The sequence below is a fragment of the Bufo gargarizans genome, chromosome 3 (genome assembly GCF_014858855.1).
Source record: "Bufo gargarizans isolate SCDJY-AF-19 chromosome 3, ASM1485885v1, whole genome shotgun sequence".
NCBI classification, from domain to species: domain Eukaryota; kingdom Metazoa; phylum Chordata; class Amphibia; order Anura; family Bufonidae; genus Bufo; species Bufo gargarizans.
In genome coordinates, this window is record NC_058082.1 from 309,042,908 (window position 1) to 309,069,744 (window position 26,837).

The 26,837-nt window shown below is 44.0% G+C and overlaps 1 protein-coding gene across 1 annotated transcript in view; it reads right to left on the minus strand.

The window, feature by feature from the left end:
• LUZP1 (leucine zipper protein 1) overlaps window positions 1-26,414 on the minus strand; it is an 89,622-nt gene extending 63,208 nt beyond the window's left edge. The window contains exon 1 of the mRNA XM_044286766.1: window positions 26,200-26,414. The gene's annotated coding sequence lies outside the window, so the exon portion shown is untranslated. The remainder of the gene's footprint in view (window positions 1-26,199) is intronic.
• Between the last annotated feature and the right edge of the window lie 423 nt (window positions 26,415-26,837).

The following is a 26,837-nucleotide window of genomic DNA, read 5'->3' on the forward strand; positions in this document are numbered from 1 at the left end:
GTTGTAGTGCATAGCTGAAAGTAATCTGAAAAAAATGTGTGCTAACAGAACAATCTGTGTTGGAACATGCAACACTCCTTTAAATATTCTGAATAATTACTTGTGCACAGGTTGGCAGTAGAAATACTTGAACTAAACATGTTAAAACAAGACTTTTTTTTTGTTTGATGGCTAGAAACAACTTAACTCATTAAGAACTGAAAAACACTTTCGGTAGTGCACCTAAGAAACAAGAAAAAGAGGACAAAGACATAAAAGACAAAAAGCTAGCAGGCAGCAGCTCTCCAAAGTTGGCGAAATATGTACAATTTTATCCACCCCTGTGTTCCAGGCATGGGTCGCTCCTGTGGGCACATCCCTGCTGAATCCAGTCATTGGCTGCAGCAGTGCAGATGCTCACGAGAATATAAACACATGGGAACCAATGCCCAGGACCGAAGCTTCAGGGGGCAGGGGAGTAGGAATCTCTTAGGCCTATTGCACACAACTGTATGGCTTTTTCAGTATTTTGCGGTCCGGAAAAAACAGATCCGCAAAAAAATACTGATGACGTCCGTGTGCATTCCGTTTTTTTGCGGAAGGGAACAGCTGGCCCCTGATATAACAGTACTATTTTTGCCTGTTATATGGACAATAAAAGGATATGTTCCATCTTTGAAATGAAAAGGAAAAACAGAAATAGAAGGCATACGGAGTACCTTCCGTTTTTTTTTTTTGCAGATCCATTGAAATGAATAGTTCTGTATACGGTCCATATACGGAACAAAAAAAAAAAAAACGGAACGGAAAAAAACGTTCGTGTGCAAGAGGCCTTACACAGTGGAGGCAGGCGGCACCGGTGAAACGTTACACATTACCAGACAAGCCTTTTATGACCAGCAATGAATATAGCAGCTGCACTTTTTACATGTTTCTTTCGTTCCCATTTAGACTTGCATAATGCTCTGCAACTCCAGGACAGACAGCTTTTCTGACGACAAATTCATAGATTTTTTTCTAATTATTAAGTGTATAACAGTGCTTTCCAGTTATTAAATGCATAGTGCATTGCATATTTACTTACAGGAATTTAGAAAATATCAGGAATTTCAGAAACTGTCTTCCAATAAATATGGTTTACGTTCTAGGTAGAGATGAGCGAATTTTATATTTTGAATAACATGAAATTCGCTGATCTCTAGTTTTAAGTAGCCTAATTACATGGTAAGAAAGAGCCCAAGGTTCCTGTTTTACTACAGGAAATTGGTTACTACTAAATTATTGGCCAATTATGAAGGAGTGCGAGCGTAATAAAAAGAAGGAGTCTCTGGCTGACTCCACAAGAAGTGCTTGGTCTGTACAGGCCTATTAGGGTTAGTAGCCAGGGTGAAAAAACTGCAACATTTTATGTATTTTTTTTTAATTTAAAGTGTAGATATTGACATGAGAAATGAAAAATAAATCAAAAATTATTTCTAAATACGTTGCTTTGGAAAGTTACACTTTGGACTATTTTTGCCCACTTCCGGTTGGATTGCACCCAATGGTAAAGCATGTTTGTGTGACTTGATTCAAAAAAGACAAAAAAAAAAACAAAAAAACACAACACTAATATCGAGGGGGGGAAAACGGTCTAGACTCGTTTTATTTACTCTGAAAATAGTGGCTGCATATTTCTGTAAATAGGAATGACTAATAAGCCACCATTTAATTAAATAAAATAAATCTGTAATTTCCCATCTAATGTATGAATGAAAAGGTCATCTATAACAGCTCAGTTACATAACTTTGTTTGCCCCGTTTGTCTCCTGGTATGGATCCCAGCTGGAATTTACATTCCAGAGTCTGACAAAAAGAATAAATAATAACTGCTCTAATGAGGCTTCTATCATCTATGGACAGGAACGTCACTGGGACCACCAGCACCAAGAAAGTTTGACAGTAATTTAACAAGTTGCAGACAGGCCCTATAGTCCAGGTTTCCACATAGCGGTCACAGAGAGGTGAACTTGTGAAGAACCCATGGCAGTTCGCTGGGCGGTCCATTACCACCCCACAGCCACTAAGTGGAACCCAGACATTAATAGGAGTTTTTTAATTTAATTATGCTAAATAAAAAGGAATTATAGCAGTGGGTACAGGGTCGAGAACTGAAAAGATAATAGTTAAAAACCACATAGAAACGCTTGTTAGCGATGATCTGGCAGTGTAAATGCACCGCCGATTACCCGATGAATGAGCAAAATGCTTGTTCATAGCGCAATTGGATGGTTAGTGCAGCACAAAAATCCTTGTTTTCCAGTGGCAGATCGTGCTGTGTAAACTTCATCTGCTGCCGGGAAACAACGAGACAGTATGGGGAAGAGCAATGGAATTAGTGATCGCTAAATGCACCCGACTCCTCCGCTGGTGATCAGCAGATTGTTAGGAAGGAATGCTCCCTTCGTGACAATCTGCTTGTACATTGTCCCATGTAAAGAAACCTTAAGAGACTTGTAGAAACGTACCTTTGATAGTTAGTTTTCAGTCAACCTCATTCCCAAAGGCAAATGAGCTCACAAGTGCCTAGCAGGCGGCCCCAAGCCCAGTAGGTGCTTGCGCTCCACTCAACTCCTTCCAGTACTGCACAGTATAACACAACGAGGACGGAATCAATCAGCACCAATGGGGAAGGTGTTGTGGACCACCTCGCTAGTAACTTGTGAGTTCACTTGCATTCGGGAATAAAATGTGTTTTCTCTGAAAGTCTAATAGCGGGTTTAGGCTACTTTCACACTAGCGGCACGGACCTCCGGAATAAAACTACGACATGTCTGACATTTATTCCGGCAGCCTTTTGCCGTGCCGGAACTCCCCCCCCCCCGCCTCCATTATAGTCAATGGGGATAGATCGGCAGTACGGAGGCACATGGTCACTAGCGGCAAGACTGATCCGACAGGCTGTTCACCCAACGGAACAGCCTCCCGGAGGTCCGTGCCGCTAGTCTGAAAGTAGCCTTACATGGCCCTATGTTTGCATGATGCTCGTTCCAGATAATTTGCCCATGTAAAGGTGCCACATATACACCACTCTGTGGCCCAGAAAAAATAAATTAGTATGAGTGATAGCAGTAACCCTCATACAGTGGAGGTGATCTCTCCATGTACATGCAGCTCTTCACCTACACTAACGAGGAGGTAATTATCAGGAAGGAACATTTCTGATCGCCAATGCAGTGTAAAATTCGCCTTTTAGGTAACAAAAGATATGTTTATACATGTGTTCAAAGGAGTTCTCCAAGCTTTCTTGAAAATCTAGCTGTGTGCTGACCTGTGCAGAGAGGATAGTCAGCTCAGTACTTACCACTCGCCACCGATTCCACTGTGCTTGCGTTGAATCGGCAGGAATTTATGCGCGACCCTCCGCTCAGGTCTCGACCAGATGTGTACCTGAATCTTCCTGTTCCAGTACAAGTGAACAGAAAGACTCAGGAACATATCCGGTCGGGAATGGAGTCTGCATCCAGTCCTGGCAGTCTTGTAAGTGCAGTAAAAATGGCGAGACAGAGGGGCAAGAACCTTCCCTCCACAGGTCAGCACACGGCAAGATTTTCAAGACAGGCCAAAGAACCCCTTTAGGTAAAGTATAAAAGGGAGTTCTTTAATTTTACATTTTGACACCAACCGAAGAACTTTATCTCACTAGACAACCCCTTCAACAAGGAAAGAGTTTCCAGTTTTATATATTATGCTGTAGATCGTACCCATGCTTTCAGCAGCAGTGACAGCTTTTGATGTACACAGCAGAGGTGGTTGGTACCCCACAGGCATTGGGCTCTGTCAAGGTTTTGTATGAAGGCACAGATACTTGTCCTCTGTATACCAAAAACGCCATGTTCTTGTTGAAGCAGGAGAAGAAGAAAAAAAAAAAAGGTATGGACATTGTCACCTGCTGATATGCAAGTCATTAACTCTCCTCATTCAAAAACCATTTCCAGCATATTCATCACAGATATGACAGGTCACTTAAAGAGATATGTGCTTGGCAATACAACGCTGTCACACGTCATAAGGACGCGTTGAGCAACACCACAGTTGGAAATGCGTGTAAATTTACAGAAAAGATAGGCACAGGTTGAAGGAAAAAGAAAAAACATTCACAGTTGCTACAGAAGCTGTCTAAGGCTAAATTGAGAAGTGGCCGACAATTTCTGCACAGAATTTTCCTGAAAATCTACAAGTGTTACACGCTGATTAAGTGGTGGATTTTCACTCTATGTATGCCGTGCCATGCTATGGCTTTTCTGCAAAAGAACGAGACTACTAAGGATTAGAACATTTCCAAGCAGATTTTCTCTTTTCTAGCTCCTGTGAATGGGGTTTGCAAGTCATACTCTAAATTGCTGCGGACATCGGAGTATAACCTTAGTCTACCAGCAGCCATAATATACATGTGTTAGGGCTAGAAATATTTAGGACACTGAAAAATGGATACACCGGGGCAAAATAACTACTGCTAATACTGGCTTAAAAACATCACGCCATGTTTATTGCATATTGCACACCATTTCTTTCTCACCCGATAAGGAGGCCTGACCCATGACTATTCATAGGTAGGGTGCTACTTTATAAACTTATTTTTTTTACCATTATGCTTCAAGACTCATTTTATTAACTTACATCTTTAGAAAGCGATTACCATCCTGTATACTATGGAAGCAATTTTGGGCTGTTATATTCAATGATAGACTAATTAAATACACTGTATATAAACATAAGGTCATCACTGCAAGCAGTGTTCTTAACTATAGACGAAGAGCCTAAACAGTTTAGTTCCAAGATTCAGAGGTCAGGCAGATGAATTATTGACTCTGGTGCACTTCAGCCTGATATTTACAGAGTCATAAATACCACTGGAATAGAATGCGATTGCCTACATTTCAGAGGGATGCGATGATGAGCCTTGTAGGACCATTATGAGCAGAATGCGGAATATGAAGTACAAACTAGTTACTTGCCATTGACAAGGTCATTATTGTGCGCCACCCAAATGATTTGATGATTAGTAATGGCAATCATTCTGTGCACGGTAATTAAAAATTTAATCTGCTTCGGTGACCATTAGCCTTTTGGATTGCAGTATTGCAACTGCACAACATTTCCAACCACTTGCTTTCCCAGTAGGCACTGAAAAAAAGTGCTCATTGTGTCATGGCAAAGGCGGTCAGTCGTGGTCAGGCGGAAATCTGTTCAGCCTTGGTGGCGGTATTAGGAGCCCCCATCACAGATTAAGTCAATGCCAGACAGAATTGCATGCAGTACTACATGACGGACGCCCATCAGGCCCTATTATAGTCAATGGCGTCCTTCAGGAGCCGTTTGTGCTCCTATAACAGGGCAAATCAAGGAAACTCATGTGAACAAAGCCTTACGTTCCATAATACAGAGCCAGAGTTAGGGTCCTTATAGATGGACCAATGATATGTCAAATTATAGGGGAAGAACATATGTCTAAACACTAGTTCATGATAATCTGCCAGTGTAAAAGGCGCCAGCTATCACTGAGCAAACGCTTGTTCATCAGGTGATGGTGGGGTTCAGGCAGCCCCAAAAAAATTATAATCACTGTCTACACAGGAATCTGCTGGAACAATGATTTTCTATGGGGATAAGAGACAGCTGTATAGATCACTAGTCCCCATACAGCGGAGGTGATTGCAGCCCTCATCTCCACTGATGATCAGGAGCATCTTCTTAGGCTACTTTCACACTTGCGGCAGAGTGATCCGTCGACGGAACTGCCTGCCGGATCCGGCAAAACGTATGCCAACTGATGGCATTAGTAAGACTGATCAGGATCCTGATCAGTCTTAAAAAAATGCATTGAAATGCCAGATCAGTCTTTTCGGTGTCATCCGGCAAAACAGATCTGGCATTTATTTTTTTTCACATTTTTTTCGGTCTGCGCAGATCAGAAGGACGGATCCGCCATTCCGGTATTTTGAATGCCAGATACGGCACTAATACATTCCTATGGAAAAAAAAAATCCAGATCCGGCATTCAGGCAAGACTTCAGTTTTTTTTTCACCGGAGATGGGGTACTTTCACACTATTGTTTTTCTTTTCCGGCATAGAGTTCCGTCACAAGGGCTCTATACCGGAAAAGAACTGATCAGGCATATCCCCATGCATTCTGAATGGAGAGTAATCCGTTCAGGATGTCTCCAGTTTAGGGATCGACCGATAGATTTTTTTAGGGCAGATACCAATAATTTGTGAACTTTCAGGCCGATAGCCGATAATTTATACCGATATTCAGGGAATTTTCATTTTTGAAAAAAATTAAATTAAATTCCTACACAAATCTGCTGAAAATTAATGTTTATTGTTCATGTGTAGTTTTTTTTGTAAATCTTTCTTTTTCATTTATACTTAATATTTTGGTGTTTTATTTTTAATTTTTTTAACTTTTTTTTTTTTACTAACTTTTAGCCCCATTAGGGACTAGAACCCTTGTCCTATTCACCCTGATAGAATAGGAGCTCACACTGTCTCTGCTGCTCTGTGCACACAGCAGCATGAAGCTTACCATGGCAGCCAGGGCTTCAATAGCGTCCTGGCTGCCATGGTAACCGATCGGAGCCCCAGCATTACACTGCTGGGGCTCCGATCGGAGGAGCAGGGGAGAGGGGATCCTGTGGCCACTGCCACCAATGATTAATACTGGGGGAGGGGGGGGGGGGGGGGACTGCGCCACCAAAGAAGAGAAATCTCTCATTTATTCATATACAGGAGGCGGAAGCTGGCTGCAGAATCACATAGCCGGCTCCCGACCTCTATGAGCGGTAGCTGCGATCTGTGGCACCTGAGGGGTTAACTACCGCAGATCACAGCTACAGCTCAGAGGTCGGGAGCCGGCTATGTGATTCTGCAGCCAGCTCCCGCCTCCTTTTTAATTTGAATGAATAAGAGATTTCTCTTCATTGGTGGCGCAGTGGCCACAGCCCCGCCCCTTGGCAGCGGCAGCAGCAGCACAGGGGGAGGGAGACACTGCTTCCTTCTCCCCTGTGCTGCTGAGGGAACACGGATCGCGCTGACAGCAGCGCAATCTGTGTTCCCCATAAGCTATCGGAATATCGGCAAAATAGATACCGATACCGGTCAAAATCCTGAATACCAGCCGATAATATCGGTAAAACCTGCTACGGATTTATCTCCGGCGAAGAAAACTGAAGACTTGCCTGAATGCCTGATTCCCCATAGGAATGTATAGCATGCTACGGTTTTCTCTTTTGCCTGATCAGTCAAAATGACTGAACTGAAGATATCCTGATGTATCCTGAATGGATTGCTCTCCATTCAGAATGCATGGGCATATGACTGATCAGTTCTTTGCCGGCATTGAGCCCTTTTGACGGATCTCAGTGCCGGAAAAGAAAAACGCTAGTGTGAAAGTAGCTTTAGTTTCTGATAATTTGACAGTTCATCTCTACGTGTAAAAGGGCCCTCAGTCACCTTATCCCTGCGATTTCATAGTCAGTCACACTTCCTTAACATAAAGCTTCTTTCACACCTGCTACTAGGTGTTCTGTCCGGCAGACAATGAAAATGAATATTTTCGCCCGATCCTTTTGTTCTCCCAGAAGATAAGGTGCCACCTGAAGTGTCTGACAGCCGCTTTCTCCACTCTCCCCATAGCATACACAAACACGTTCAGCCACGCCGACCACGCATGTGTTTGGGGAAACCAGGAGGGAGACTAGAGAGATAGCTGATGGCAGACAGCTATTAAATGTGCATGGGCAGCTTAAGTTTACATGGTCTACATTTCAGAAAGGATTAGTTAACCTCCTGCAATGAGACTGAAAAGAGAAAGTCTACCATAGATATCTCTTATTTGTAGGCTCCTATGTATCTGTTACATACTTCAGACTAAATGAAAGGCTGTAAAACATTCTTCGGGTGACACCTAAAACATAATTCTTAAACGACTTGCTTTCAACTTCAAATAATGGACACATTCCTCCGAGTCAACTAGAGAAACAAACCGTCCCTGCCCGGAGGGAGATTTCACTGCTTTATGAACCACAAGAATCTAATGGTTTGTCTGGAATAGTGTACGGCTTAGAAAACCATCTGGTAACCGCCAGGGAATCTTCACCTTCACAGGTACCTTAAATAGCACATTCCTCTGCATATAACATCATTACTGCACCTTTACAAAGGCATGCACAAGCAATTGAGACACATTTTTTTGTCCACCTTGTGCTTTTAAAGTCCAGAACAGAGTAACCTGCCCTCAATGGCAACCTAACCGTTTACTTTACTTGATGAGGGCCACCAGGGTTTATTCAAAAATTCATGTCACGGTCCTGTTAAAAATAACTACACTTTCAGGGACATTCCAAAGGTTTTGATCAGTGAGGACTGAGTGCCGAGACCCTCTGTGATCGCTAAAACAAAGACGTCTCTCCTGGCTGCTGAAGATGGTCTCATACACATTCCACTGAGGAGGTCTTCAAGCCATCTCTAGCAGTGAGGAGAGACTGTGCTCAGCTAAGTACATCTACGTTCTCATTTTAGCCATTGGTGGGAGTCTCAGCATTTGAGCCCCTACCAAATCTCTGCTGTATTAATAAGTCATGACATCTCAAACGTTTTTCGAAAGTGAAATAACTCTTCCGAAGACCTGGTTGACAACTGATCTAGTGACCTTTACGGTCTCTCAGCTGGCCCAGACTACCTAAAGGGGTATTCCAATCTCAGCAAAGATAAATGGTATCCTTTGTATAATGAAGAAGTTAAACAGTTTTCCTATATAACATTGTCGCCATCCTCACAGTTTTCTACATCTCTGCTTGCTGTCATTCCATTTAATTCCAGTGGATAACAGTCTGTTCTGGCTATATGATAGCCACATGAGTACATGTCTTGTTATATTCTTTATATCAGAACTGTGTCTCACGTGACAAGCTGAGGACGTCTATATCCATCACATGACCATGGACAAAGAATATTAAGTACTGAATAAAATTATTAGTTGTAAATGGTATATACTCAAAATGGGCTAAAGTTCACAGCAGGGTAGGCCCAGACCTTTATAATACCTTTACCAATGACCTGGTTGACAAGACATAGTGAAGTGCCAGTTTTTGACAACGACACAAAGCTTTTAAGGATACTTAAAACTCAGTGAGATAACCTGACAGCATGGGAAAGAAGATGATGCCATAGAATACCGTTAGAGTAGTCAAACTGTGGAAAACCTGTCTCCGAGATGTACTAATGGCAGATACTACGACAGGATTTAAAAAAGGGCTACATTTTTGTTTGTTTTTTTCTGCTTCCTACTACATGGTATGCAACTGTAAATGGTGCCATTAGAAAGTACAACTTGTCCAACAAAAAAAATAAGCCCTCATAAGGTTATGTGAATAGAAAAATAAAAAGTTAGGACTATGGGAAGGCGGGGAGTGAAAAATGAAAACGGAAAAATTGAAAATCTCAGGGTCCTTAAGGGGTTAATGTTATTATACTTAAAAATCCTCCTAAGTATGGTGTTTCATCTGCCAGGCGAAAACTAGAGTTCAATTGAGTAATTCAAGCCAAATCCCGCCATAAGCAGATGTACATTTTCACATTGCAGACATGATGCCTTTGCCATGGTAAAAGACACCGAGCATAAAACACAGGCTGAACTTTCAGCTCTAACCACGGATGGTATCTTGTGAACTCGAGCACCAGGTTCATAATTAATGCAATAGGCAAAGAGAATTACTGCAGCGAAGAATACAGAGGGGAAAGAAATACAACAACTCAGCACAAAACGTATCACTGCAGTAGGCAATGAAAACTGAGGAAACCCAGACGGAAGATCATAAGAGGCTGTGTTCTGAGAAGACACACATGAGAGATGACATTACAACTCATGGTTGGTGCTTAAAAGGGGTTTTAAACTTTTCTTCTTATTTTTTTTTTTTAGTAGTCTTAGGCATCTTTTACACCTGCAGCCAGGTGTTCCAGCCAGCAGACAATGCTGCGAATAGGTCACATCTCCCATTATAGTCAACTGGGTCCAGCAGGAAGGGAGTAGTACCAAGCCATGCCAGATCCAGAGAACTCCATCAGGCTGTTTTCTACTGGCCTTCTGAATTTCCCTGCTTCAAGTCTGAAACTAGCCTAACCTAGGTAGAACTGTATTTAAAAGGGATTAGCCCCTCTCATACATTAAATCGCATATTGCTAAGATATGGCATCAATGTCAGATAGGTGTGCGTCTCAACTCTGGGACCTGCTCCTTTCTCTAGAATGGACAGCATACCACATGTGTGGCGTGCTCTCCATTCACTGCTGTTGGAGATCTAATAACAGCCGAGCAACTATTTTCTGTTGTGAATGCACTGTGCCTACATGGCCACCTCTCTATTCACCGTTATAGGACTGCTCGAATAATCTTCAGAACTCTCATAGTAGTGAATGGACGGTGGCAGTGCTTGAGCAGTGTGTTCTCCTTTACTTTGGGGGGCCTGTTATGGAACTAGGAGCAGGTCCCAGAGGTGGGACCCGTATCTATCTGACCTTGATGGCATGTCTTAGCAATATGCCATTAATGCCCGAGATGGGAATACCCCAAAGGAAAAAACTTGGTGTGCTTATAAATATTCCTGGATACAACGGCTGGTGGACAAAAGAAGCAATTTTGTGGACTTGCTTCGGCACCTGTGAAACATACAGTATTTTATTTTTATGTAACTGACAAAAACAAGCGCCGATTGACAATACAGAGAGACGTCAACACTCAAAGCACATGCATTCACATGCAACAATTGGATGTTTTCTGAGCCTGTGTTTCCTCCTTTGAGGAGTCACTCGGGTCTTATCTACTAACCACTAGCTGATGCCTTTTTACACAAAGAGACATCACACCCACAAACTATACTATGTAGGTCATAAAAGATTCGATCAGTGCCAAGTGAGCAGAACATATTTACACCAGTCAAGGACTGCAAACTTTTACTCAAAATTACAATATTTTACGTAATAATTGCCTTGTCCAACAGGCCCTTTATTCAGAAAGGAGTCACAGTTAAAGGCTATGAATACCTTGACTTCAATTTTTTATTGAAATCACATCCATTATGAATCAGAGCTAAAGTCTACATAGAGCTCACCCGATGGACTTCACCCAGAGCAGACTATACTGTATACGGTCACATGGAGGCTACAAAAAATAAATAAAAATTTGTACACATTGTAGATGTCATTCATAAAAAATGAACATACAAAAATAATTTGTTGGCAGCACATCGCCTCATCAAAACAGGAGATGTGCTGCCAACAATAGGCAAACCGCGTAGGGATGCCTGACCGTACTGACGATTGTTCAGCCTCATCCTGAAAGATGATCTCTCCATTTTAATATACTAAATGAGCGCTGATTGAGATGCTATGCCAGGGGCCAGTAACCTTCGGCACTGAAACTACAATTCCCAGCATGCTCCAATTATTTCTATTAGAGTTCTGAAAAGCAGAGCAAATACGCATGCTTGGAGTTGTAGTTTCACAACATCTGGAGTGCTGGAGGTTGCCTACCCCTATGCTTTACTGTTATGTGTCCGTGCAAGAGAGCCTTAGGCCTGTTTCACACTGCCGTTAGGGCATTCCGACAGGCTCTTCCAGAATAGAATGCCAGGAAATGGCAGGTCAAAAAACACTGCGTGCCAATTCTCTGCATATTTGACGGATTTCGGCCAGATCTCCGCCGGACCCCATTCCGGCAGTATCCATTCAGTAAACGGCCTGCCGGACGGATCTGTAAACGCTAGTGTGAAACTAGCCTTAAAAGGGGTTGTCTTCAGCAAGTGGCATCTATCATGTAGAGAAAGTTATTACAAGGCACTCACTAATGTATTGCGATTCTCCATATTGCCTCCTTTTGCTGGCTTGATTCATTTTCTATCACATTCTACACTGTCATGGTTACGACCACCCTGTAATCCAGCAGAGGTGGCAGTGCTTGAGCACTATTGAAAAAAGTGCCAGCCTCTCTGCAGCAGTGGTGGGATGTAAAAATGAATCAAACCAGCAAAGGAGACATGATGAATGCCATTTTCTGCAGTAAGACAACCCCTTTAAGGTCATTCAGATGGCCGTATGCTGTCTGCAAAAACGCAGATCCATTTTTTGCGGACAGTTCAGCATGTCCGCAAAAAAAACAAAAAAAAAAACGGATTGCATTCCGCATTTTTGCGGACCCATAGACTTCAATTGGGCCACATCCTGATTTTCACTGACAATTATAGGACGTTTTACTTGTTTTGTGGAGCATTGGACGAAAGAAAGGGGCCCCATAGAACTGTATGGGTCTGCATCTAATCCCAAAAATAAAATATAAATAAATAAAAAAGATCCGAATTTTTGCAGACAGCATACGGACGTCTGAATAGGCCCTAAGACAGGAACCGTTCACTTCAATGAAAAAAAAAGAAAAAAAAAAAAAAGGAAGGAAGGAAGGAAGGAAGTTACTCGATGTGCATTCCGTTTCCGTACGTCCGTATTTCCGTTCCGCAAAAAAATGTCCTATTACTGTCCACATTACGGACAAGGATAGTACTGTTCAGTTCCGCAAAATACGGAATGCACACAGATGAAATTTTTGCGGATCTGTTTTTTTTGCGGACTGCAAAATACATACGGTTACGTGCTTGAGCCCTTAGACTGCTTGTATCTGAGAAACTCTTGAGGCTGTCAGCTTATTGGCTCGAATCACTAGGTCTTCCTCTTTGTGGGCAGCATATGGCAGTACAGTGACATCTCCGATGTCTTACATGGAAATTCTGTTGTAAAGCAGTTTCCCATTGTAATTACTCATCAGGGAGTCAGAATATCTGAGCAAATCGCGAGCCTTCTAGGAATCACTTATGGGAGGTTAGGAGGCACGGGCCAAGCAGAGGTGACCACAGCATAGTCACTTCTATATCAGACAAAGACATTTGGTTATTATTATGCAGAGGTCGCACTACATTATTTCCGGAACAGTAATAATACTCTTCTTAATATTTTTGAGAAGTATTTTCAGCTGAGGAGGAGTACAAAAGTTGCAGTAATTCAATAACATAATACACAGGCCTACATAATGTTAAGAGGTTGCCATTTATGCAGGAAAACCATTACTAGTCTACTCTTCCATGCATAAGTAGCAAAATTTAGACACAAAAAAATAAATAACACAACACACAACTGACATCATACACTAAATATAAGAATTACTGCCACCACAACAGAGGGTCTACCCTTGGCTACAACCTGGGAGTGTGGGGCTTTATTACAGGATGTTTCGGGCACCAGCAGTATTGCTGTGCGGGCCATTCATAGTGCCCTCATTGAGTACAGGGAAAGCATATTGATACGTATGACATTTTTCTCCAAGTGTAAAAGTGCCTGTACAGGCAGCTATTACGCTTGAACAGGCATTATTGCGACCACTGTTATGACGCTTTACATATGAAGGCCCATATCTGCCTGATATTGTGCAATTACACTGTTCTTACACCTTTATGTGCTTAGAAGGCATTAAAAAAGTTAAAATAAAATATTGATATATGGTAGATATATATACGGGCAGCACTCCATGAAGTAAAAAATAAAATGTTGTTCACCCATACAGGCAATGCGACGTTTCGGCTCACTACTGGTGCCTTCCTCAAGCAGAGGAGGAAGACACCAGTAGTGAGCCGAAACGTCGCATTGCCTGTATGGGTGAATAAACTTTTTTTGGACAGAGACAGAGACGTTTTCTGAAATTTCTTCTATCCAAAAACTGGGCAGTGCCAAAGAGATAAGGGTTTCCAAGTGCTCCATGCAGAGCTTCTCTTCTGAAAACCTGTGCCAACCAAAATCAGACTTCATCAACTCTGGGTTTTCCAATTATGTCAGACACAGAAAAATAAAATAAAAAAAAACTGATCCCTTTTATTTTACAGTTTCAGTCATTTTTCACGGAAGAAAAGTACAACACGCAGGACTTTTTCTTCGGTCAAAAAAAATCTCAAACCTGACACAACGAATGCTCAAAATAACCCATACAAACAGGGGTTAAAATGGATAAGGTTTATTTTTTTTTATTAAGGCCTCTTGCACACAACAGTTATGGTTTTCTATCCAACCCGTATCGTTTTTTTTGCATCAGAGTGTATTCAGTTTTTCACTGATCCTACAGACTTTAATGGGCTTCTGTCACCCCACTAAACCGTTTTTTTTTGCTTACTTATAATCCCTATACTGCAATTTATGCCTACATAATCTAATTAATCATTTTGGTCCAGTAGATTCTGTTAAAAAACGTGCTTTTAAAATATACAAATTACCTTGCTAACAGCATCCTCCGATCCTAAAGACGCCCCCTCCTCATGTTGATTGACAGGGCCAGGGAACGGGATCGTCCTCTGCTGGCCCTGTCTGCTATCAAGATCTCGCGCCTGCGCCGTAACGGTATTCAGTTGGCGCAGGCGCACTGAGAGGCGGCCGCTCGCTCGGCCGCTCCATCCTCAATGCGCCCATGACGTCACATCTACACCCGGTGCAGGCGCATTGAGGATGGAGCGGCCGAGCGAGCGTCCGCCTCTCAGTGCGCCTGCGCCGATTGAAGACAGGTACGGCGCAGACGCGAGATTTTGAATGCAAACAGGGCCAGCAGAGAACAATTCCGTTCCCTGGCCTTGTCAATCAACATGCGGAGGGGGCGTCTTTAGGATCGGAGGATGCGGCTGCTACCAGCAAGTGGCCGCCCTACTTGCTGGTAACAAGGTAATTTGCATATTTTAAAAGCACGTTTTTAACACAATCCACTGGACCAAAATGATTAATTAGATTATGTAGGCATAAATCGCAGTATAGGGATTATAAGTAAACAAAAAAAAAAAAAAAACGGTTTAGTGGGGTGACAGAAGCCCTTTAATGGGTGGATTGGATCAGTGAAAACGGACATGTTCTAAAAATATCAGAATGGATATATACAGATCGGTTAAAAACCCTGTAGGGGCCTTCCTGTCAGTAGCTAGGGCTCCAGAAGTAATCCCATTGAAGCAAATGAGAGCAGGCTATGGTAACCAGCTCTGTCCACTACACAAAGGATGGTCGTTCTGGCAACAGAGCTGTTCAGCAGAGGTACACCCCACTGATCAGATAGTGATGGCCTAGCCTGAGGGCAGATCACTTGTAAACGCTTGGACAACCCTTTTAAGCAGATAAATGAACAACGTAGATTGCTGTACTAGGTGGAGTGGAGCTAGAAGTCTAAGCAAACCCCTAGGAGTCCTCTAGATGTAAACAAGATGGAGCAAACTGCCTAAGGCATAAGGTTCACCTTTTAATCCTTAATAATTTTTCCACCCATTTCATTATATCTAGGACAAATCAGGCTTTAAGAAGTCTGATGAGTAATAAAGCAGCAATCGTGTTCGTGCTTTAAGAAACTAACCTTTCCTGCCATTGTAGGAACCTGTCTGACAGGATTAGAAGTCTTCGTGCACTTTCTTAATGTGAAAATACATACAGCATGATGCTTAATATTACGCCCTCCCCCACCCCAAAACGTCAGAAGCTATATAGTTTCTAAGGCCACTTTGGAAAGAAAGGGATGCAAATGAGCTCTTAACAAGCTCTGCCTCTAATGCCACCAGATGTAAGGCAGCTATCCTATAAGTCAATGTTCTTCACACCATCAGTGATTTCCATCCACGATTGGGAGCCAAAACTAGGAGTGGAGGCTACACAGAGATAAGTGTAATGGAAAGATCTGTTCTGGGTTTTTGGCCCACCGCTTGGTTTTGACTCCCAATCGCTCAAACACTAGAGCAGGCGTTACTTCCCGGCAGTCGCCTGCTCTGTAGCAGAGGAGGAGACCATTGTTATTACATGCAGCAATCTTCTCCTCAGTATGAGGTTGAGTTAGCGCTAATGCCCATATTAAATCATTGTTTGCCAGCAGCAGAGTGCCGATTACACAGCCGCCGGCAAAAGATGATTTTTAAAACATCGAAGACACCGATTACCTGATGATGCTTGTTCATCGCTAATAAACGGTCCTACGAACGCTTGGTAGCAATGATCTTAGAGATTATCTTCTGGTGTTATAGGGCCGCCCTAACATCTACAGTCAGGTAGCCCTCATACACATAAGATGGTCATCTGGTCCCACAGAAAATGGCAGGTTCAAGAGATATTTGGAGGGCTGTAAAGATGGCCACAAAGCTGAAAGTTTTGTGCCAAGACATGACAATTGATCCCACATTTACCATTAAAAAGATACCCTCTGCAACTTAAAGCTGTCATAGCCATAGGACTAGCGTATTTCCAAACAGCCCTGCCATCTCAATAGCAAATTCACCACTAATTTGTTGGCATCCATCTTTCTGCCTTCCAAATTCTGATTTTCTGAGACACAGACGTCCATGGTTAAAAAGCCAAGTAAGGCCCCTTGCAGACGAGCGTGTCCGGATAAGGTCCGGATGTGTTGCGGCAAACCTGCACGAATAGGTACGCAATTGCAGTCAGTTTTGACGGCGATTGCGTTCCATTGTTCAGTTTTTATCGCGCAGGTGCAATGTGTTTTGCACGCGCGCGATAAAAAACTGAATGTGGTACACAGACCCGAACTTCTTCACAGAAGTTCAGGTTTGGGTTCAAGGTTGTGTAGATTGTACTATGCATTCTGTATTCAGAATGCTATTATTTTCCCTTATAACCATGTTATAAGGGGAAATAATACAATAGGGCTGGAGGGGTTACATTTTTTTATATAACTCACCTTAATCCACTTGTTCGCGCAGCCGGCATCTCTTCTGTCTTGTTCTTTGATGAATAGGACCTTTGATGACATCACTGCGCTCATCACATGGTCCATCACATGATCTTTTACCATGGTGATGGACCATGTGATGAGCGCAATGACGTCATCAAAGATCCTTTTCCTGTGCACAGCAAAGAAGAAGACAGAAGAGAAGCCGGGCTGCGCGATCAAATGGATTAAGGCGAGTTATATTATTTTTTTAACCCCTCCAGCCCTATTGTACTAAGCATTCTGTATTAAGAATGCTATTTTCCCTTATAACCATGTTATAAGGGAAAATAATAATGATCAGGTCCCCATCCCGATCGTCTCCTAGAAACCGTGCGGGAAAATCGCACCACATCCGCACTTGCTTACGGGATGCTTGCGATTTTCACGCAGCCCCATTCACTTCTATGGGGCCTGCGTTGCGTGAAAAACTGCTCGTGTGCACAGCCCCATAGAAATGAATGGGTCCGGATTCAGTGGCGCGGAAAACTCGCTCATGTGAAAGGGGCCTAAGTGTACAGCTACACTGTAGAAATGAAAGGAGTCGCAGTGCAAGTCGCATGTGCGCCACGAATGTGGCCCTTGAATCGCAAAGAAAATACAACTATGCTCGAATTTTTGCAATTCAGGGGTAACTCGCATGCAACCCCGTTCATTTCTATAGGATCGACGCTATACTGAGATGCTCCTGCGATCCTGTCGTGCAACCATTGTCGCCATACCCTAAAGAAACTTTGATAAACTAAGCAAAAGTAATAGAACCAGTGAAGCAAATAAGCTCCATAGCAATTGCATCTCTGAGTCAATGCTGTTACACCCTAGAACATACACATTTTTTTTTTTACTGAAGGCACAGGGTGTGTATACAAAAGGTGGAATACCTAACTATATCAGTCCTGAGTTTTAATCTGTGTGCACGCAATATTAAATAAAAATTCATTCAATGCAGCTCAGTATATAAGAACATACAGGAAGCACTGTCCCTACAAAACCTGCTTTATGGGTCAGACACTTGCTGTAGAGTGCCTGGTCCAGGAGAAGTCTGGCCAGACACTGCTTGACAGTAATGTAGCCTCTTATCTAACCAGGAGCCAGGGTCTTAGGGACTAGCAGAGGAAAAAAACAAAACAAAAAAAAAAAAAACGCCTTAAGGTCCTTAAATGGCAGATGAACCTACCAATTTCAAATGAAAGTCTAGTGGGTATAAGGCCTCTTTCAGACGAGCGTTGCGGGAAAAGGAGCAGGTGCGTTGCAATGGGAACATGCGCGATTTTTCCACGCGGGTGCAAAACATTGTAATGCGTTTTGCACGCGCGTGAGAAAATAAAAAAATAAAATAAATCGGCATGTTTAGTACCCGAAATTCTTCACAGAAGTTCGGGTTTGGGTTAGGTGTTCTGTAGATTTTCCCTTATAACATGGTTATAAGGGAAAACAATAGCATTCTGAATACAGAATGCATAGTACAATAGCGCTGGAGGGGTTAAAAAAATAAAATAAACGTAACTCACCTTAGTCCACTTGCTCGCACAGCCGGCATCTTTTCTGTCTCTTTCTTTGCTGATTGCAGTCAAAGGACCTGTGGTGACGTTACTCCGGTCATCACATGATCTTTTACCATGGTGATGGATCATGTGATGACGGAGTGACGTCACCACAGGTCCTTTGACTGCAATCAGCAAAGAAAGAGACAGAAAAGATGTCGGCTGCGCGAGCAAGTGGACTAAGGGGAGTTAATTTTTTATTTATTTTTTAACCCCTCCAGCACTATTGTACTAAGCATTCTGTATTCAGAATGCTTTTATTTTTCCTTATAACCATGTTATAAGGAAAAATAATTAAATGATCGGGTCTCCATCCCGATCATCTCCTAGCAACCGTGCGTGAAAAATCGCACCGCATCCGCACTTGCTTGCGATTTTCCCACAGCCCTATTCACTTCTATGGGGCCTGCGTTGAGTGGAAAACGCACAATATAGAACATGCTGCGATTTTCACGCAAGGCACAAGTGATGCGTGAAAAATCACCGCTCATGTGCACAGCCCCATAGAAATGAATGGGTCAGGATTCAGTGCGGGTGCAATGCGTTCACATGACGCATTGCACCCGCACGGAATACTCACCCGTGTGAAAGGGGCCTAAGAGTCAGGTGTTCTCATTCGAGGGGGGCAAATTAGGCTACTTTCACACTTGCGGCAGTGTGATCCGGCAGGCAGTTCCGTCGTCGGAACTGCCTGCCGGATCCGCTGATCTGGATGTGACTGAAAGCATTTGTGAGACGGATCTGGATGCGGATCCATCTCACAAATGCATTGCAAGAATGGATCAGTCTCTCCGCTTGTCATGCGTCTATCTTTTTTCACATTTTTACCGGTCTGCGAAGATCCGGGATTTTGAATGCCGGATTCGGAACGAATACATTCCTATGGGGAAAAATGCCGGATCCGGCATTCAGGCAAGTCTTCAATTTATTTGCTGCGGTTTTATCTTTTGCCCAATCAGTCAAAACGACTGAACTGAAGACATCCTGAACGGATTACTCTCCATTGAGAATGCATGGGGATATGCCTGATCAGTTATTTTCCGGTATAGAGCCCAATGACGGAACTCTATGCCGGAAAAGAAAAACGCAAGTGTGAAAGTACCCTACGCTGCTGCCAAACACCTTCCCCCACATCTGCCAGACACCCCCAACGTTCATCTAGGGTGGTGTTAGCTATTTACAGCTACCGTTCTATGTGCCAATTATAGTTGCAAGAATAGTACATAAACCAATACTGTAACCAACAAGATGATATAGCAAAAAGGGCAAAAAAAAAAGTTCCTAAAAGGGGAGAAAATGGGTAACTGTACAGGATTCTAACACAGAACAAAAAAGCTTTCAACCTCTCAAAACGGCCATTGAGTCAGTACAGTCCCTTCTTTACTAGGAGGTCTTAGGAAAAGCGGTAAAACAAAGGGGTCAGCCAGGTAACATACCCTTTGAGAGTAAGCCTAGATGACTGGTCCATGGGGATGAATAGGGTTCTACAGGTAATACAGCGTGAGGCCGAAGTAACATATTGGCTGCAGGGTTGTGTCCGGAACATCCCGAATCAATGATCTCGGTTTTCTCAGCTTACTCTAAAGGCTGACAGAGGACTGCCACTCAGACCAACTGTACAAACTACAATGTTTTTTACATCTAGTCTTAATGGGATTCTTTTGGGCAGACCCCCTCCCCACACACACATGGCCGCACCTTTGGAGGGAATCATACTTACCTGTTCTTCGCTGCCTCACTCCACACCCAGCGTAACACCAGTTTAAGGCTAGGTCTACACAACGACATTTGTCGCGCAACATTTTGTTGCACCAATGTCGCGCGACAATTTTTATAATGGCAGTCTATGGTGTCGTACTGCAACATGCGACATGTTGCGACGGTCGCAGAAAAATCCATCTTGAATGGATTTTCTGCGACAGTCGCAGCATGTCGCATGTTGCAGTGCGACACCATAGACTGCCATTATAAAAATTGTCGCGCGACATTGGTGCAACAAAATGTCGCGCGACAAATGTCGTTGTGTAGACCTAGCCTAAGGCTACTTTCACACTGCAGTTTCTGGGTCCGCCTGTGAGATCCGTTTCTGGGCTCTCACAAGCGGCCCAAAACGGATCAGTTCAGCCCCAATGCATTCTGAATGGATAAGGATCCGTTCAGAATGCATCAATTTGGCCGCCTTTGGGCTCCGTTACGCTTTTGAGGCGGACGCTAAAAGGCAGCTTGCAGCGTTTTGGTGTACGCATGACGATGAGTCCCTGTCATAGAGGTTAGATAGCACATTAGATAGCTGTTGGCTGAATTCTGCACAGCCGAGCATGCATGTGTTCTCTATGGGAAAGTGCAGAAAGAGTCCCTGAGAACAAAAAGATTGGGTTGTTGATCTTTGGGGTCCTTTAGGCTCCCCTTCCTTCCGTCTGCGTTATTCATGACTTACATTGAAAGTCAATGGGGGACGGATCAGTTTTCAATTGCACCATATTGTGTCAGTAAAAACGGATCCGTCCCCATTGACTTACATTGTAAGTCAGGACGGATCCATTTTTACTGACACAATATGGTGCAATTGAAAACTGATCCGTCCCCCATTGACTTTCAATGTAAGTCATGAATAACGCAGACGGAAGGAAGGGGAGCCTAAAGGACCCCAAAGATCAACAACCCAATCTTTTTGTTCTCAGGGACTCTTTCTGCACTTTCCCATAGAGAACACATGCATGCTCGGCTGTGCAGAATTCAGCCAACAGCTATCTAATGTGCTATCTAACCTCTATGACAGGGAGCTGCAATCAGCGGCAGTTAACCCTTCAGGTGCGGTACCTGAGGGGTTTACTGCATGCGCAGACCAGAAGGACGGATCCGGTATTTTGAATGCCGGATCTGGCACTAATACATTCCTATGGGGAAAAATGCCGGATCCGGCATTCAGGCAAGTTTTTTTTTGCTGGAGATAAAACCATAACATGCTGCGGTTTTATCTTTTGCTTGATGAGTCAAAAAGACTGAACTTAAGACATCCTGAACGGATTGCTCTCCGTTCAGAATGCATGGGGATATCCCCAATTTTACATATAAAATATATAAACAATAAATAAACATATTACATAGCGCTGTGTCCGAAAAGTCCAAACTATTAAATTATTAAAAAATATCTCCTATGCGGCCAGCACCGTAAAAAACATGCGATAAGCTATTTTTTTGTCACCTTGTCACCCCAAAAAATAGGATCGGACTGTTTCTATTATGGGCCGAACGTTTCATAAAGTGCAAAATGCACGCAGCTTTTTTTGGTGTTTTTTTAATTAATTTTTTGCGTGGTATTGAGTATCGCAATACTTTTTATGGTGAGGAAAGCAAATCAAAATTTTGGTATCGAAACAACCCTACGCCGATCTGATACCCAAATTTTGATTTGGTTTCGATTTGGCGACTAAAAACTTAATTTGGCCCCTAAATTTTTCAGTTCAGGAGCCAATGGCTACTAGCTATTTTTTTTTTGTCTGGAGCACTGCACCATACATTGTCGATTTAAAAACCGCATCTACAACAAGTGGTTTTACCACAAGTCTCCCCATTTCAATGCAGAGCAACCTTTCATGTGTGCCCTGCTTGCCACCAGCAGTGAGGTGGGACCTCCCCAATCAGTATTTGATATGCCATCATAAAACACTATGAGGGTGCCTTTACACCAGGGATGTTCAACCTGCAGCCCTCCAGCTGTTGTAAAACTACAGCTCCCGCCATGCCCTGCTGTAGGCTGATAGCTGTAAGCTGTTCGGGCATGCTGGGAGTTGTAGTTTTGCAACAGCTGGAGGGCAGCAGGTTGAGCATGCCTGCTTTACATGCTGCAGAAACTTTCTCTGACCGTCATTTCCATTCATCTGGAGCAGCAAGCACATGGATTTCTACAAGTCCCATCAGGTGAAAGGAACCAGTTTTCTGCAACATCTGCTGCATGTAAAGGCTGTCCGCATCCGTTACTCCGTTCCGTGGCCCGCAAAAATTATGAGGCATGTCCTATTCCTGTCCGTTTTGAATAGGCATTTTCTACAATGGGCCTCCTGTTCCGTTCCACAAATTGCGGAAGGCACACCGGTCGCATCAGTTTTTTGCGGATCGCAAAAAAAAAAAAAAAAGGGCACAGTCGTGTGCATATGCCCTAAGATTAGGAGTGGTGGGAAGGCCTGCGGGGCTGTGGAATGGATCTACGGATGTGGACAGCACATTCTGTGCTGTCCGCATCTTTTGCGGCCCCATTGAAATAAATGGGTCCGCACCCTTTCTGCAAAATTGCAGAATGGATGCGGAGTCAAAAATACGGTTGTGTGAATGTAGCCTTAATTGGAAAGCATAGGACACATGAAATGGTCCACTGGCAGCATTCCTGTCCGGTAGAGGATTTCCCCTTTCCCACTGAAAGCCTACACGCTTGGCCCAGAGGAACACGTATGTGCATACAGCAGGTCTGGAGAGATAGTCGCTGGCTGAACAAGCATTTGGCCGACAGTTATTGAACGTGTATGGGCAAATTAAGGCCATTTTCACACACAAGCGTTTTTAAGACAAAACCAGATAAGGGCTCTTTCACACTTGAGTTCTTTTCTTCCGGCATAGAGTTCCTTCGTCGGGGCTCTATGCCGGAAGAATCCTGATCAGTTTTATCCTAATGCATTCTGAATGGAGAGAAATCCGTTCAGGAAGTCTTCAGTTCCGGAACGGAACGTTTTTTGGCCGGAGAAAATACCGCAGCATGCTGCGCTTTTTGCTTCAGCCAAAAATCCTGAAGACTTGCCACAAGGCCGGATCCGGAATTAATGCCCATTGAAAGGCATTAATCCGGATCCGGCCTTAAGCTAAACGTCGTTTCGGCGCATTGCCGGATCCGACGTTTAGCTTTTTCTGAATGGTTACCATGGTTGCCGGGACGCTAAAGTCCTGGCAGCCATGGTAAAGTGTTATGGGGAGCAGTATACTTACCGTCCGTGCGGCTCCCGGGGCGCTCCAGAGTGACGTCAGGGCGCCCCACGCGCATGGATGACGTGATCACATGGCACGTCATCCATGCGCATGGGGTGATCTGACGTCATTCTGGTGCGCCCCGGGAGCCGTGCGGACTGTAAGTATACCGCTCCCCCGTTCCCCACTACTACTATGGCAACCAGGACTTTAATAGCGTCCTGGCTGCCATAGTAACACTGAACGCATTTTGAAGACGGATCCGTCTTCAAATGCTTTCAGTACACTTGCGTTTTTTCCAGATCCGGCGTGTAATTCCGGCAAGTGGAGTACACGCCGGATCAGGACAACGCAAGTGTAAAAGAGGCCTAAAAGGTGTAAGGGCTTGTGCACACAGACGATATAAAACTCACACGAGTTCTGTCAATGAAGAACTACCATTTTTTCTTCAGTTTTGCTTCAGTGTTTTCTATAATTCTGCCAAGCTCTTGTTTTTCCCCCATGTGGATGCCATACATTTTATCTTTTTTATGAAAAATGCATAAAAAGTAATTTTTACGGGCAAGTCCTGCATGAAAAGTACAATAAAACGCATGCCCTGTGGGGTGTTTGTTACATAGACCTGCGTAGGGTTTGGAAGATGGCAACACAGCACTTCCTTTGGGAATACAAATGCAGATCCACAATGCCTTGTAACCTCGGCCTGACAGAGTTTGAATTTGGCTAAGGTCACACTGACGTCACACCACAGATTCCATTAAAGCATACTGAACCATTTTGTCCGGCTCAACTGTAATTGTCTTCTATCATTATGTGATCTTATTCAGCTGTATGGAAACTAATAGGGTTCTCCAAAGAGCTGTTATCCCGTTTTCTCAGAGTCCTGGATGGCATCCTGTCTAGCAGGGGCGTAACTACCATAGCGGCAGACCATGCGACTGCTATGGGGCCCAGGGCAAGAGGGGGCCCAGCTGGGATTAACTCTTCTACTGGAGGTGAAAACTTGGTCAGAACTCTACCTTCTAAAAGGAACAACTTTTAGCAAAGGAGGCAGTGGAAAAATGGCCCAAGGGTCACTGAAAGGGGTTTAGGTGGAAACCCTTCTGTCCTGTGTGGGAGGCCTGGTTTGATCCTTGCTATGGGGCCCTTCTCTACGTACACCACTGCTGTCTAGTTTTGCAGTAATACATCCCTATATTGCTGAAAAACAAAGCCACATTAACCTTTCGGGATACTTAGATTTGGACGACCACCACTCTTGAAGCTGTAGCTGGGACCAAACTGGATGTTATCAAACTTTCCAAGAAACTGACCATACACATCAGACAGAAACAACCAGGTGACCGTTCACAGACACATCCATATATTTTACTGCCCATTCATGTTCAATGGACGAAAGATCTTTCTGGGAACGTTCTATCAAAGGAAGAGCTTTCATCCATGAACAACCTTTCTTTGAAGGAAAGATCTTTCATCTGACTACTGGATGAAAATATTAACCATGGCCGACTTCTTTTCAGATGTTGGTCTGATCAGTCGGTTGTTAAATTTTCAAGTGACAAACGTTCTTTTTGGTTGAAAATGTCCATCGTGTGTGGCCACCTTTAGGGTTTGACAGGAGAGACCATCTCACTGGCCTATAGACACAGAATACTTCTTGAATATATATCACTAGCTGCCTCATATCTCATGCCCCTTGCGTTTGTATACCCATGTTCCTTCAGTACGGCCAGCATGCGTCATACGAAATCAAGGCCCTCCATCACGTTTCCTCTGCACCAACGTCTTGGACCTGCAGATTAGTGCTCAGCGAGCGACACACTGACAGAATTCACATAAGCAGGAGATTAAAAAAAGGTAGACGTGCCGGATTAATATCCAAATTCCAGCTGAAAGCATCAATAAATTATCTGAAAACTCCGATTTCTCTGGAGATAGCAGGAAACAGAGCTACAGATCCACTCGTGACCACCCGTTCCTTGTAATTATTTTTCTGCTGAAGCTTGCAGCAGGCGTAAACGAGAAAGTGACCTTGATGCCGTTTCTGGTAAGGAAGATGTTTTCTAAAAAGGACAAATCAAAAAAACTAAGTTTCACCACCCATCCATTGATAGGTATAGGCAGCCCATACCTACACGTCCTTGGGGAGGGGGGGCGAATCCGCCGCAGCGTCCCTACTCGTTTAACAAAATAGGCCTTAAATGCAGCGTAATGGATTAGCCAGAGAGGAGAAGGTCTTGGTGCACACCTTCATTCTTGAACTTTTTCCTTCAGGCTCCACTGCAGGCAACGAGCGCTCATCACATTGCAGACGGAGGATTCAAGCCGAGCGCACAAGTCTAAACCCAGAACATTATTGCGGCAAATGAAACCAACTCGTCGACGACCGCACAAAGAAAGGCAGCGGATATATCAGCCGTACACCACGGTTCCCATCTAGCCCCACGGTAAAAATAAGCCAAAAAAATTATATATAAAATAAACTGACACGGAAGTGACTTTGTAATCGTCCATAGGAGGTTCGGTCTTCGAGGTTGCCAAAAGCCGGCATAAGGAATTCATAATGGCTGGTTCGACGGGTTTAACCCCTACAATGCCTCAGTCCCACTACGGTTCACAGTTATAGATAGATTTCCCATGAAATGCCTTAAATTCCTCCATGGACAATGAGGTCCCCTGCCATGGGGACAGGCAGCCACCTGATCTCCCCCTACTAACCTCTGCACATACCACAGGATCCATCACATTCCTTCACACCAACCACAAAGGAATAATGCGGCTCTAATGGATCCGAAGAGATCCAGCCCATTGACAAAGTAAAGTTATGTGATCCGCACAGTAAACTTCCACAGGGGTGACCACATGTGATCCAGCACAAGCCCTCAGAGATCCCCGATCCTTACCTCGCCATGCAGAAAGTGTAAAGTCCCTGAGAGAAGCGATTTCCTTTGCTCAGATCCTCTCTCCCCCTTCTCTTCCCTTCCCTGCAGTGCAGGGCTCAAACATCACATTCCAGGCAGGGGATAGTAACAATGTAAGGTGGGCTTCCCTTCCCTAGACCAGCCTCCACACTGCTGCCGTCAGTCCTCGGCCATATAAGGAGAGGCTGGGCCGAGTCCTCGTCTTTACTCAGCAAAGGCGGAGCCCCGCAGCGCCCAGGGGAAGGGATAGACCGGGGAGTGGGAGGAATTCACAGGAAACGTCACGATATTAGGTGACATGCCTGGGTCACGTGGGTCGGCGGCCGGTGCGCTCTGCTAGGAGGAAGGACAGGGATGGCTGCCCAGCAGCGTCTGTGGCACTGAGAGGGGAGAGAGTGTGACTACTGGGGGGGTGGATGTGACTACTGGGGAGGAGCTGGGAATTGTATGTATACTGGGGGGAGGGGCTGAGAATTGTATGTATACTGGGGGGGCTGCTGTGTGAGATAATATACTGGAGGGCTGCTGTGTGTGAGATTATATACTGGGGGGCTGCTGTGTGTGAGATAATATACTGGGGGGCTGCTGTGCGAGATAATATACTGGGGGGCTGCTGTGCG